Source organism: Mesocricetus auratus, unplaced genomic scaffold (genome assembly GCF_017639785.1).
Source record: "Mesocricetus auratus isolate SY011 unplaced genomic scaffold, BCM_Maur_2.0 Super-Scaffold_100003, whole genome shotgun sequence".
In the NCBI taxonomy this organism is placed as follows: Eukaryota; Metazoa; Chordata; class Mammalia; order Rodentia; family Cricetidae; genus Mesocricetus; species Mesocricetus auratus.
Genome location: NW_024429188.1, coordinates 101430186 through 101445715, shown reverse-complemented (window position 1 = coordinate 101445715; position 15530 = coordinate 101430186). Strand labels below are relative to the sequence as shown.

General features: G+C 41.0%; 1 pseudogene; it reads right to left on the bottom strand.

The window, feature by feature from the left end:
• Positions 1 to 583: 583 nt before the first annotated feature.
• On the bottom strand, positions 584 to 14827 carry LOC101825368 (annotated as a pseudogene).
• Positions 14828 to 15530: the final 703 nt, after the last annotated feature.

Sequence of the window (15530 nt, the reverse complement as noted above, 5' to 3'; positions counted from 1 at the left end):
AATCTCTCACTCTCATTTTAGTTAGTTTGGCTAGGACTTTGTTAATTGTTGATCTTGTTTATTTTTTCCCAAAATTAGTTCTCTGGTTGATTTTATGTATTTTTCTTTTAGCTCCATTTCATTTATTTCTGTTTTGATCTTTATCATTCTTGCTGTCTATTGCTGTTTGGAGTTACATTGTTCTTGTTTTCTAAGACCTTGAGGTTCTTCATTAGGTTATTTATTTGGGATCTCTATGATTTCTAATGTATTTATTAAATTCTGGAGAAGATTTTGAAAGTTTACTGAAATAGGTAAAACACAAGATAAATATTTTAAAAGTTTACTTGTGCTGGGTGGTGGTGGTGCATGCCTTTAGTCCCAGCACTTGGGAGGCAGAGATAGGTGGATCTCTGTGAGTTCAAGGCTAAGCTGGTTTACAAAACAAGTTCCAGGACAGGCTCCAAAAGCTACACTGAGAAACCCTGTCTTGAAAACCCAGAAAGGAAGAGAGAGAGAGAGAGAGAGAGAGAGAGAGAGAGAGAGAGAGAGAGAGAGAGAGAGAGAGAGAGAGAGAGAGAAAGATAAAGAGAGAGAATAAAGTTTACTGGTAGATGTGATTGTTAACCTAAAACAGAATACAAGCAAAAGGATTAAGTCAGTCAAAAACAGTTCAGAACTGTGTTAGCTCTTTCCAATGACTGTTATACATTGTGCTTTCATTTTCATTTAATTCGGGGGATTCTTAAATGTTCTTTTTGATTTCTTCAATGACCTACCAATCACTCAAAAATGTATCATTCAGTCTCCATGTATTTATGTCATTTCTCTAGTTATTGATTTCTAGTTTTATTCCACTGTGATCCTACAAGATACAAAAGATTGTTTGGTTTCTTTTGTATAAAGATTTGCTTTGTTATCTAGAATGTATCTGTGTTAAAGTAAAGTATATGGACTGCTGAAATGGAGGTATATTCTGTACCTGTGGGATGAAGTAATCTGTATATATCTGCTAATCTGTTTGTTCTACAGATTTTTTTGTTTTTTGTTATTAGAATCTCCATTTTATGCAGTTTTGTAAACAATACAGGTACTCACAATGAAACAAAAAAGCTTCAAAGGCATAAAATCTAGCTGTCTTGTGTGTAAAAGGGGTCAGAGCTGTTTCCTGGATACCACAGTACAAAATTAGGACTACAAAACTCCAGAATAAATTACAAGTATTTAAATATGAGACTGGCAAACATAAAGCAATAGTAGCAGAAAAATAGATCATTCTTAACATTGAGGTTGGGTGTATAAAGGTGCAACCTCTGGCCATCTCCCTGAATGTTATACAGGCACATGGCTTGCAGGGGCAAGCTAGTACCTCCCTTGTGCATTTATGTGCACATAGAGGCAGACAAGTACTTTTTTACCGACAAATGGACAAAATAGAACCTGGCTACCCAGAGGGGACGGGTGGCACAGGCAACCTGTCAGTATACTCAAGCTGCTCACTGCCAGCGTATAGGGCCATTCTCATTCAAACTCCACAGTAAGCATAGCAAACTTTTGGCACTATTACCACTTTTCATTTTGAATAAAAGTGACTTACCCTTCATCATGTATGTACATTCAAAATACTAAATAACAATCACTAGTGGACTCTGATTATATTTCCTAGCTTAATTGTGACAAGGGGAAGAGGTTTTCATAAAGAACAAATTGCAGGTATTCACTTAAAATTTTAGGGATACTTTGTCTTTGGATGTTTCTTGGCAGTAACTTGGAACTTCTTCCTGCCATTTCAGAGGTGTTATAAGTGGGGCTATGAGTCACCATCCTGTGGCTTGGGGAAGTCTCTGTCTGCACACCATTGAATGAAATGTTGCCTAACAGCGTGCAGGCGTTTCTTGTCTTTCTTCTTACAGTAGACTTGAATGAGCTGCTCTGTGAATTTCTGTGGCAGAAGCTTTGACATCGGATCTTTAGTGATCATGAGTGCGTGCTTCATGTTCTTTTTACAATGGAAGTGAACATAGTCAATTGGATTCTTGTCTTTCATCCCATAACCCATGTTGATATCACCCACTATGAAATCTTCGGTCTTCAGTTGGGCATCCAGGCACGCATCAGGTTTGCTGTCAACAAGGTCTTGGGGAAGCTGATCGTATTCTTCCTCTCTAATCTTGACTTGACCGTTTGGCTGGGTCTCACCCACATATTTGTATAGACTACGTCATTCGATGTTCCTTAAATTATTTCGTGCCTCAGACAACCTTGGATCAGTAGAGTATAAAATCTCCAGGAAAATGTTATCTGTCAGCTTGGTGAAAGGCTTCCATGTCATCAATGGCTGTAGAAATACAGAACTTCTCCCCATTGGCCCCCAAAATCTCCATGTAGGTGTCTGCTTTGAGGAAGGCCTCTGTGATCATTTTATTGATGAGGTTGCTGATTTTATGTTGATAAGCTCTGCGGTGTAAGCAATTGCATGTGTCGAACATGTCATACAGATTCCCAACCTCCTTTTCTCTAGTACAAATTTGCTTCATCTTACAGCTACGGGTCGTGTCTTCCACTTCACAGATATGGACAAATTTAAGCACTTATAATCAAAATTATTTTGGATTCCAAGATAGTGACAGTTCCTGGCAAAATAATACCATTGGTCCACATCAATGCCATTTCTTTTCTTAGCCACTATCTCATAAAGAAAGCTCTTCTCAGCAGAACGTTCTTTATATGGTCACGAGCAGTCCTTGATTGGAGTTCCAGGTCGTCCCATAATTTGTTCCTTGATAAAGGCAGTATCTTCTCCAGGGTTGAGCCCATAGTTTTTCATGACAGGTTTGAGTTTATTAGAATTAACCAGATGCTCAAACATCTTAACTGACCCCTGTTCATGCTTCCACTCTTTATCTGGGGGAGCAAGTGGGATAAATCTTCCATCAAATATATGAGAAAATGGCTCATGACCAAGGTCATGGCAGAGTCCAGCAACCTGAACACAGAGCATATTTCTCTCACTGATCTGTAGCTATGGCTGTTTTTCTGCGAATGCTTGAACGAGGCAGCCTGCTAGGTACCCAAACCCCAGACACAAAGCGATTGTGTGAAGCTCCTGGGAAAACATAGTACCCACCTCCCAGCTGTTTGATGTATAGATTCTGATAAGGAGAGGGTGGAACTCAGTATGGCTGTGAATAGGATCATTAAATACCTTCATTAGCTCTACATGAGATTGACTCAGTTCTTGGATACATGCAATCATCTTCTTCCTCTCCTCCAAAGAACTTACTCCAAGTTTTTCAAGACCACACTCATCAAGAAAGGGCAGAAATGAAAGAGTGATTTTATTTTCTTTGAAGGGGTCCAGCACTTTCTTCTCTTGGAAGCTGCATCCCTCTAATTAGGAGCACAGTCCTCCATTTCCCAGGTCTGGAGGTCGTTGTGGAGGCCGGAGCTGGAGACACCTTTGCCACTGCAGAGCTGCAGGAGGGGTTCTCTGTGGCGTTCTTGGGCTGCTCAGGATCTGCTCTCTTCATGGCTACCTCTGACACTCGAATTTTTTATTGATTGATTGATGTTTAGTTTGGATAAGAGTGGGGTAGTGAAATCATCTGATGTTTTGTGTACATTATGGCTTGCTATTTGAAATTATGAGCCTCAACATTTGGTACACATGTATTTGCTATTGCTATATCTTCTTGATGAATGATTAATAAATAAATCATGGCTTTCTTTGTATTTTCTGAATAGATTTGATTTGAAGTTGACCTTGTCAGATCTTAGAATAGACTCTCATTGGTTTTGCTCCTGTTCATTTGCTAGATTGCTTTCCCTCCTTTGACCCTCAGAAGTCAGTCAGCCAGTCTGTATCTCTTTATTGGTGAGCTGAGGCCATTTCATGAAAAGTTATTATGGGGCTTGGTGAGATAGCTCAGCAGTTAAGAGCACTGGCTGCTTTTCCAGAGGTCCTGAGTTCAATTCCCCGATACCATATGGTGGCTAACAACCATTCATAATGAGATTTGGTGCCTTCTTCTGGCCTGCAGGCATACATGCAGACAGAACATGTATACATAATAAATAAATAAACAAATCTTTTTAAAAAAAGCATTATGATGAAATGTTTAGTAGTTTCTAAACTTTTGTTGACTGCTTTTCTGGTTGGGTGAATTATTGTTTGATCTTTTCTATCTTAGTTTTTAGTGCTAGGCATTTGCTGGTTTACTGTGTTGGACATGATGGATTCCTTCCTGACTCTCCTTTGCTCATCTAATATTCTCATGAAATTTATTGTTTCCTGTGATCTTGTGATTGGTGCTATCTTTATCCTTCTGTGTATATTATTCTTTTATCTTCTGCAGTGCTGACTTGAGAGTCATGAACTACCTTAGCTAGTTTGTCTTGGTGTGCTATTATTTCTCTATCGACTTTTAAAATAAGTTTTCTTGGGTACAGTAATCTTGGTCGGCAGGAATTTACTTTCAGGGCTTGAACTACACAGGTCCTTCCTCTCCTGAATTTTAGGAATTTTATTGAGAGAAATGAATTCTAACTTTATAAGTGAGTTGTCCTTTTTCCTTTACAGCTTTTAATGTTTGTTTGTCTTACATTTTTTGGTAGCTTGATTGTGATATTTTTAAAGATTTATTTATTTATTTTATATGAGTTCTCTATCTATACACACGCCTTTATACTGGAATGCATGAGGTTGTGAGCCACGATGTGTTTGCTGGGAATTGAACTCAGGACCTCTAAGCCATCTCTCCAGCCCCATGATTGTACTATTTTGTTTGCATATACTTGGGGGTCCACATATTTGAATGCCTCTATCTACATTTGGAATTTTTCTGCTATAATTTAGTTGAATAGACATTGTTAGTTTTTGTCTTAACTCCTTCTTCTAGCTCATGAATTCTTTGTTCTTATGATTATATCTCAGAATTCTTCAATGATATCGTCATACTCATTCATCCTCACATGTATTTATCATTTTACCTCTGTGTATACATGTTCATGCCATGGCATACATGTGAAGGTCAGAGGACAACTTATAGGAGTCAATTCTCTTACTAGCAATGCAGGTTCCAGGGACCTCCGGAAACTGAGAATCTTCTGAAAGGCAAAGGACACAGTCAACAAGACAACACAGCAGCCCACAGAATGGGAAAAGATCTTCACCAAGCCCACATCTGACAGATGGCTGATTCCAAAATATACAAAGAACTCAAGAAACTAGTCACCAAAACATCAAATAATCCAATTAAAAAGTGGGGTACAGAAATAAATAGAGAAGTCTCAATAGAGGAATCTAAAATGGCTGAAAGACACTTAAGAAAGTGCTCAACATCCTTAAACATCAGGGAAATGCAAATCAAAACAACTCTGAGATACCATACTGCTCCTGTCAGAATGGCTAAAATAAAAAAAAACCACGACAGTTTATGCTGGAGGGGACGTGGGAAAGGGGAACACTCCTCCACTGCTTTGGAAATCAGTATGGTGGTTCCTCAGGAAAATGGGAATCAGTCTAGCACAAGATCCAGCAATTCCACTCTTAGGCATATGCCCAAAAGATGCACATTCATATAACAAGAACATCTCTCCAACTATGTTCATAGCAGCATTATTTGTAATAGCCAGCACCTGGAAGCATCCTAGATGCCCCTCAACTGAAGAGTGGATAGAGAAAATGTGGTACATTTACACAATGGAGTACAACTCAGTGGGAAAAAAACAATGGAATCTTGAAATGAATGAGACTAGAAGAAACGATCCTGAGTGATGTAACCCAGTTACAAAATGACAAACATGGTATGTACTCATATATGGATTTTAGACATAGAGCAAAGTATTACCAGTCTACAATCCACAACGGCAGATAAGCTAGGAAACAAGGAGGACCCTAAGAGAGACATACATGGTCCCCTGGAGAAAGGGAAAGGGACAAGATCTCCTGAGCTAATTGGTAGCATGGGGAGAGGGGAGAGGGAGTTAGGAGAAAGAGAAGGGGAGAAAAGGACGGGAAAGGAGGACATGAGGGAGCAGGAAGATTGAGTCAGGGCAAGAATAGAGGAGAGCAAGAAAAAGATACCATAATAGAGGGAGCTATTATAGGTTTAAAGAGAAATCTGGCACTAGGGAAATGTCCAGAGATCTGCGACCCCCGGGAAGGGACCCCCGACCCGCGGGGGTGAGGTGATGAGGGTCGCTACTAATTTAGTGGGCCTTCACGAGCAGATCCGATCTGGAAAGTGAACTTCAAGAGGTTAATGGAAACAGGCTCAAGACAACGTTCGCTGATCAAGAGCCTTTATTTTTTGGGGCGCGCTGGAACTTATAGAGGAAGGACCTCAGGGGGTGGTACAAGCATGTCAATCAAGTCTCAATTCAAATATACACCAAATACGGTAAAGACAAAGCTGTAATTTTCCATCAGTCATTAGTTACATTCCACAAATGCTTGTCAGTGTAAGTCAGGTGCAAGAATTAGGGAAGGATAGGAAGTGTACAGCAGAACACTATAATTTTGTTAACAAAGACAATTGCTCTGTAAGGGTATTTCCCCTGGCTAGGCGGGTGGGCTGCCCTGTGTAAATTTAACTTTAATGGTTAGCCTTTTCCTTTGTCTCAAGGGCATGTGTGCTCGCAGTCACGTAGGCGGAAGGCCAAGAAACGGTTGACAGACTCCATTTTGTTCAAGGTTCTAGCAGTCCCCAACAGAGATCTACAAGGATGACCCCAACTAAGAATCTAAGCAATAGTGGAGAGGCTACCTTAAATGCCCTTCCCCGATAATGACTACCTTAAATGTCATCCTAGGGCCTTCATCCAGTAGCTGATGGAAGCAGAATCAGACTCCCTCAGCTAAACACTGAGTTGAACTCCTGGAAACTAGTTGCGGAGAGGAAGGAGTGATAAGAAAAGGGGTCAAGACCAGGCTGGAGAAACCCACAGAAACAGCTGACCTGAACAAAGGGGAAGCTCATGGATCCCAAACTGACAGCTGGGAAACCAGCACAGGACTTATCCAGACCCCCTGAACATGGTTGTCAGTGAGGAGGAATGGGCAATCTATGGGGCCTCTGGTAGTAGATCAGTATTTATCCCTAGTATATGAATGAATGGACTTTGGGAGCCCATTCCACATAGAGGGATGCTCTCTCAGCCTAGACACACGGGGGAGGGCCTAGGGCCTGTTCCAAATGATATGACAGACTTTGAAGCTCCCCCATGGAAGGCCTCACCCTCCCTGGGGAGCAGAAAGAGGATGGGATAGGGGTATGGTGGGAGACAGGGGAGGAGGTGAGGGAACTGGGATTGACATGTAAAACAAGCTTGTTTCTAATTTAAATTTTAAAAAATCACAAAAATTGAAAAAGATGGAGACTAAATGTAAGAGTGTTTTAAAAAACTAATAAAGCCAAACACTACTGCTAGGAAGAAACAACATAAAAGTAACAGAAGGAGGAGGCAGAGAAGTAAGGAAGGAAAACAAACATTACTCCATAATGAAAACTCTATAAATAAAAGTTGAAAGCAGCTAATTGGTGAAAGCATACTTTTTTGAGACAGGGTTTCTCTGCAGCTTTGTAACCTCTTCTGGAACTGAAACTCACAGAGATCCACCTATCTCTGCCTCCTAAGTGCTGGGATTATAGGCATGCACCACTACTGCCCAGCTAAAAGCATATTTTGAAATATATTGAAGTAGAATAAAAAGAAAAGAGAGAAAGCATGAGGGGTCAAAAATAGAGAAAAGCAAAACAGACTGAATTTTCCAGCGTCTTCTTTCCCAGTCCTTAAAAACTGCATAGGGAGTTGAATTTGGGAACTCTTGCTTTTCTAAGGTTTAGGCTAATGCTGAATCTGGATAAGACAAAAGAATGCCCAATGTCAAATGGACATTTCTGGCTTTCCATCTTTGCAAAGCAGTGCCCTCTGCTGGCAGTATGTAGCTTTGCAGGCTGTGTGCTGGTTAGGTTCTCTTACCCTCCTGAGACTTTCCAAATCATATTCCATAGATGTCCAATGATCTAAACATTGGGTGTGTCCCAGTTGAATCTGGAGTGAAGGAAGCAAACAGCACAGATATTGGTATGGGTAGAGGACCTGTTTTCATACTTTCAAGGCTCCTTGAGTATTAATCACTCTGCTGGAGGATACCATCATGGATATTATATATAAAATCCTGGAACTTCAGTGTTCTTGGGCTCTACAGCAGTGAGGGACAGACAAGTGGCTCCAGACTTTGACCCACTTGCTGACTTCAGACTAAGACCTCCCAAACTCCAGTGTCGTTGATGAGATCTGCTGCTCCTGCCCACCAAGGACTAAGTCCATTTTTCTTATTCTGATCATGGTTTCACCTCTCCCACCTCCTCCCAGATTGTCCCTACCTCCCCAGCTACCCAACTCCACAACTGCTCTGTCTCTCTTCAGAGAGAAACAGGCAAATGAAAAAGACAAACCACAATTTAAAAACCCCAACAATAACATAAAAAGCACAAGAAACACACACAGACACCAAAAACCAAAAACAAACAAAAGCAGAAACCATACAATACAAGCAGAAGACCTGGGGCCTGCTTTTCTATGATGGCTGAGGCAGGTCAAATTGTGTGTTTCTCCTACCCATGAATGTTCACCATTTTCAGGCTCTTAGAGTAGCTTAGATTTTAAACAAACGTTTCTCTTGTTGGTCAGCTCTCTTTGTCTATACAGTTTCTAGGAATTTCCAAAGTTCTTATCTCTTTCTCTTTGGAATAAAATCTAGTTTTGAGAACTCTGACTTTACTTTTATCAGCTCACATGTAAGTAACTTCTAGCTCCTCCTCACCTTACCCAGAGGCCTCCTCTACGTTTATCACGCTCACATTTAATGCTGGTAACATTCAAATTCTACAACTGCTGCAAAGGAAAGCGCCTTAACATGCTCTACTTTCTCCCAATTTCTATTTTCCTAGTTGAGGTGGTGTCCAGACACCACCAAAGGACACTAGCATTTCTTTTTTTTTGTTTTTTTGTTTTGTTTTGTTTTTCGAGACAGGGTTTCTCTGTGGCTTTGGAGGCTGTCCTGGAACTCGCTCTGAAAACCAGGCTGGCCTCGAACTCACAGAGATCCGCCTGCCTCTGCCTCCCGAGTGCTGGGATTAAAGGCGTGCACCACCAACGCCCGGCGATGACACTAGCATTTCTATTTTATAGTTACAGACACTTCTTTCTGTGTTCCCCTGGTTCCTGGTAACCACTAACCTGTTCTCCATGTTCTCTGACTTTGTCGTTCCAACAGTATGCTATTCAGGGCTGTGGCAAGGTGGCTCAAGGGGTAAAGGTTATCATGGCACAAGCCTGGTCACCTAGGTTCAACTCTGAACACATGCTATGGTGCAAGGAGAGAACCAACTTCACAAAGTTGTTCTCTGACCTTCACATATGGTCTAACACACACACACACACACACACACACACACACACACACACACACACACACACACACACACCATGTTTCCCAATCATGAGGACATGAATTCTAAATCCCCAAAGCACACAAAACTCCAGGTATGGTGTCATGCGCCTGTCATCTCACTGATGGCAAGATGGGAAGCAGAGACAGACAGCTCCTCAGGAACACATGGGCAGCTAGCCTATGCAGTGTAGCTTGAAGCTAACAAGAGACCTTGTCCCAAACAAAACGGAAGACACCCGAGGAACAACCCTCCGGTTGTCCTGTGGCTTCCACAACTTTGCACTTGGCACCCACATGCACAGGCAACTTTCACCCCATCACCCACAAAATATGCAACTCAGATGGCATCACATAGTATATAGGAAGCTGTGAGGAGTCAGGGATCAGTTAGTTAACTAGTGTCTACCCCATCTTTGGTAGAAATCTTCCCATCTCTGACTGTACTCTGACGTATCTCCTCCCTCCCCTTACAGTATTGACTGTGTTTTATTCTCTTTCCCCTTTCCTTCTGGAACCAAAGGTGTATGTATTTTGACACTTTCTTAATCAATCACTTTATAAGTTTCCAGTATCCTTTCTTGTGTGCTTTTTTTTAATCTTCTTCTTTTCTTGAAAGAAAAAACGACAACACCAGCTAGGTGGGCTATACAGCTTCCTCTGAAACATACTGTCCTCCAGCAAGTTTTTCTGGAAAACAGTTTTGTTCCCTCTTTTATTCTATCTGTTTGCTTTTGTTCTGCCTTCTGAATAAATTATTCTGAACTATCTTCCAGTTCACCAATTCTCTACTTAGTTATGGCTTACTGGCTGCTGGTTCTTCAATTGTTGAGTTCATTTTACACTCACACACACACACCCTTCTAGGAGTTCAATGAAGTATTATTTTCAAATATGGTCACTGATTAGAATTTCTGCACCCATGTTTGTTTCCATAAATACACCATAGTCTTCATAATATTCATTTAATGATTACATGATTGATGTTACTTGTTTGTTATTTTTTGTTGATTTTCATTTGTGAACTGCTCACTTTTCCTTCTAAGATAATGTGGATGCATTCTTTGAGATCTGGGACAAAGATGCACTTCTCTTCAGAGGATCTGTTTGCTTTCTTGAGGTGTCTAGAGATATTAACAGGCCAGGGTGTTTTTACATTTATGACTAGAGGTTTCATTAGTCACTCAGGCAGTATGAGTGGAGCCTGCATGATTACATCTTCTAGGCCATTCCCCACCTGCCCTGTCTGCTCAGCACCAGTAAGTTAATGTTCTTTTTAGTCTCCCTTGGAGCACACATTAAGGTGTATTTTTTGAGGGTGCATTCCTTCCTATGTCATATAATGAAAAAGGACTCCCATGCCACCTTTAATGGATCACTATCCTTCTCCTTAATCTATAATCTGTGAGCCTTTCGATAAAGCTGAACTCAGTGAATTCTTCAGATTCGGCAGTGGATAAGAATGGCTTTTGTCCTTCCAATATATCTACTCTCATTGTCTTAGGTTTAACCCTGCTAATTCCTTACCTTGCCTATCTCAGAGGCCTTTAAATTGTTGTTTTCTCACCTGTTAATCAGTGCTCTCTGTTGTGTTCTGCAGTGACGGCATGCAAGAACAGAAAGCCTCAACTCCTTCCTTGGTCCATTGTAACGCAGCATCCGGACTCACTAAAATTCCTCTTCTTGTGGTCAAAAATGATCATGAAGCTGCCATAGCAGCTTGGCATTATTTCCTCTTGGAACCAGTGGGCTTCACACCCCCCATCTTCCCATGTGATGCCTCATTCTTTGGGGGGCCCTCTCTGGATTCTTTCTGCACTGCCTCGGTCTGCACCTCAGACTACTAAGGTCTTATATATTACTTCAGTAGTTTCCTACTTGGGTGTTTTTATCTGCCTTCTCTTCCTCAACCAGTCCACACTCCCCATAAAACCAAAATGATCAATCTTTTCAAAAAGAAAAGTGGATCATGCAATTTTACTTGGGTAAAATTTCCCCAGCATGCTGCATTTGAATATTCGATAAATTCCAAGCTATTTAACATTCCCCACAGAGCCTTGTATGATTTAACTTCTGCCCGTGGACACATATTTATCCTCCTGTATAATGAATGGTACATAGGCAAACTGACTTTATTCAATTTCTCAGGTGTGCCCATTTTTTTTCTTACTTCAAAGCCTTATCTCTTTTTGTTGAACTGTTGTGAACTCTTTAGTCGTACTTAGTATCTTACCTTGACTATTCATTTATCAGATGTCTCCTCTGATCACTTAATACAATAGGCTCTTTCCCCTTTCTTTAAGAAAATTTATGATAGGTCATCATTATTCATTGTGGGTTCATTTATTTCAGATCTGCTCCACAGTAATCATTGAATACTAGGAATACAGAGGTCCCATGTGTAATCTTACAGCATGGCGTTCGACTCCAAGTAGTTCAAGAAACATGTGTCAAGTGATTGATTTCCCTCCTTTTAAATGACCTGTTGAAAAGTACAATTACTTATGTACAATTATTCCATGGTGAGTACAGAATGAGAATTAAAGAGCATGATAGCTTAAGTGATAGTAGCATTCATAAGGAAAAAGTGTGAATAAGATATATACAGAGGGCTGGAGAGCTGGTGCCACAGTTAAAATCACTGCTTGCTCTTGCAGGGGGCCCGGATTCAGTTTTCAGAACCCACATGGCAGCTCACAAATATTCCAGCACTCAGGAAGCAGACTTCTGTGAGTTTGAGGCCAGCCTGGTCTTTAGAGTGAGTTCTAGGACAGCCTGTGCTACACAGAGACCCTGGTCTTTAGAGTGAGTTCTAGGACAGCCTGTGCTACACAGAGACCCTGTCTCAGGGGGGAAAAGAATGTAGTAAAGGGATTGGAGCAATGGCTCTGTGGTTAGGAGTGATTAGTGCTCTTGCAAGGGGCCTGGGTTGGGTTCCCAGTACCCACCCATACAGAGAGAGAGCAATATTCCTTCTAGGCATAGTGTGTAACTCCAGCTTCAAGTGATCTGACCTCTTTTTGTGACCTCCTCAGGCACCAGTCACATATGTGATGTACATACGTATATGCAGGCAAACACTCATACACATAATTTTTTTTAATGTAGAAATTCTGGAGATGGAGAGATGGTTCAGTGATTAAGAATACAAGTTTGGTTCTCAGCACCCACGGAGGATGGCTCATAACCACCTGGAACTCCAGCTCCAGAACATCTGACAACCTTTTCTGGCCTCCATAGGCAACACACTCAGATGCACATACAGAAAGACAAACACAAACACTTAATTTAAAATGAAATACATTTAGTTTCACTCATGTTGTCACAAATGACAGGATCTCATTTTGAAAGTTGAATAATATTCCATTGTGTATGTATGTCACATTTTTTCCATTTACAAGTCCATGGACACCCAGGCTGATTCCATAGCTTGGCGATTATGAATACTGATGTAATGAATATGAGATGTGACATGCTTATTTTAAAATGACACATTTTCAGAGTTGTCTGTGGTAGAGCACATCTTTAATCCCAGCACTGAGGAGGCAGAAGCAGGCAGATCTCTGTGAGTTCAAGGCCAATCTGGTCTACAGATCTAGTTCCAGGACAGCCAAGGCTACACAGAGAAACCCTGTCTTGAAAAAAGAAAAGAAAAAATACTACATTTCAGTATGTGTAGGGTTTTTTTCTGTGCTAGGAGTTTAATTGAACCTAGTGACTTGTGCATCCTAAGCAAGTGATCCACCACTAAACCACGTCTCCAACTCCTACAGCTCATTTTATGTCAATTATGTGTCAATAAAGTTGCTCTTGAAAAACGTTATAAAATGAGTAAGAGTAGTGAGCATTCTGGAGAGCCACATTCCCTGAGGGATCTTGTAGGAGAAGACAGTACTAGAGTTTCCTAAGAGGAAAGTGTGTGTCTTAAAAGCAAAACATTTTGCCACACTAATATGATTCTCTTGGAGAAATATTTATCTTGAAATTTAAAACAGTGTAAAAGGAGAAGACATTTTTTAGAAGTATCTAAAGAGAAACATAGATTTGTAAAGATTATAAGATTATTTTTAATGTCAAAAACCTTTCTTAACATCTCCAGTTGTTTACTTTAGATTCATATGCATCTTATTTTGAAGTTTCTGTTACATGTATTGTTTATGTGTGTGTATGTGTACATGTGCCACAGTGCTTATGTGGGGAGCAGAGGACAGCTGTCAGAAAGTCAGTTCTCTCTTTCTACTACGTGGGGCTGGGGATTGAATTGGTGGCAAACTCCTCTGCCCAACAGTCATCTCATTGGTCCTCATATGCATTTATGAAAAGTCCAACAGTTGGGCCCAGCACAAAATGAAAGAAGAAAAATTAAATCTTTTGCCCCTTTCACAATTTAATCTTGACCTTAGAAGTTACCATCATTAATAGTGTCTTATGAAATTATACCCAAATTATGTACAATATTCAAGTTGAAAGGGAAAGGTTTTTTTCATTTTGTTTTGACACCAAGCAAAGAGTCTGAAACAAAGAGATCTGTTTTCTTTTTGACAGCTGCGTGTTAGTCTTCTGACTGCTATACCTCCACTTAGTTTAACTAGTCCTGCATTTGTGAAGATTTGAGTTGTTTGCAATTGTGAGGCATTTCCCTACCACTGTCAGCACTCTTAATTCTGGCTGTTCTTCAAGGCACGTATTTGTAGAGAATCATTGAAGAAATGGTTTAGAAAGTCAGGAAGTTAGGAGAACAGGCTAGCATTAGCGTGATTAGCAGCCTGGACCTCGGCCCTTAGGAGATTGCAGGGATTTTACTCGCTGGAAACATTTGCCTTTGTTTCCTCCTGAATATGGGAAAGTTCCTTATTCCATTGTGAGTGAGCCTGGGAGCTGGAAATGTTTTACTGGGTATCTGTACTTCTTTAAAGAAGTGCTTTGCAAAGGAGAACCTAAAATGTGTGTGTGCGCGTGCGTGCGTGCGTGTGTGCGTGAGTGTGTGTGTGTGTGTGTGTGTGTGCTCACGTGCCACTTTAGGGGAGCCCAGCTAGTAGAGTAAATGGGATACACTTTCATGCTACTTGTGCTTCAGAATAAATAGAACTTTTCCATTGCCCATACATGTGCCAAATCTCTAAAGAGAAGGACAATAGAGATGCGGTTTTCTGTCATTTAAGCAAAAAATCGGCCTGTAATGTGCCGAGGGCAGTCAGACATATGGTGAGAATTAAGATTTTCAGAGGGATAGAAAGGATGGTTTGTTTCTTTCTTTGGCTAAAAGGTTATGACCTGCCATGCACCACGTGACCTGTCAAGACCTACTGACCCCCCAATTATCCTGTGGAAAATGGAACTCACTAGCTCTTCCTCACTTTTGCCTTCATCTGCAGCTCCTGCATCCTTCATTATCCTACTAAAGGCATCATGTGCATCCAGTCAGCCAAGGTGGAAATTCCAGGCTCAGCACCATTTCTTTCTCTATCCCTCACAGCTGCTACCAGTCCTCACCCTTCTCCCTGCGTCTTCATGAGGAAGAAAGAAGGTAATGTGTGATGAAGAACCAGTCAGGAAAATGGCTTGCATCCACCCACGTTTTACAGAGTTTGTTCCATCCCTAACAACTACCACAAAACCCCAACAGTCTCCTCTCCTTCCCAGGGATTTACTGCTTTCCACATTGCCCCACTCAGGCTTCTGCCCTGTTTGTTAAACTGTCTACCTGAAGGTATTGGTGGAGAGGACGTTATCCCATTCAGTAAGCAGGAAGAATGGAGTTGTCCATGTGGAACACATTCATTGAAAAAAAATCCCCTAATCTTTTTATTTCATAAACAGAAAGGATGCGGATGACTTCTCTTCTTACATGTCAGTACTGTTGTTTGTAACTTTGCTCATGGAAGAAACATTGATGGAATGCCCCCAGAGTGCGTTTGGAAGGAGCTCATAACTCGGGCAAAAGCACAGTGTCTCAGTGGTGGTGGGAAGTGAAATAAAAGTCGGTGATCACCACCCTCTGACCTCCTTGTAGGTTATCAGTATCTACCTACCCTGAAACTGCTCCCTGGCCTGTGTCTTCCACCACCTTCTGTAGGGAAAAGTAGAAGCTACA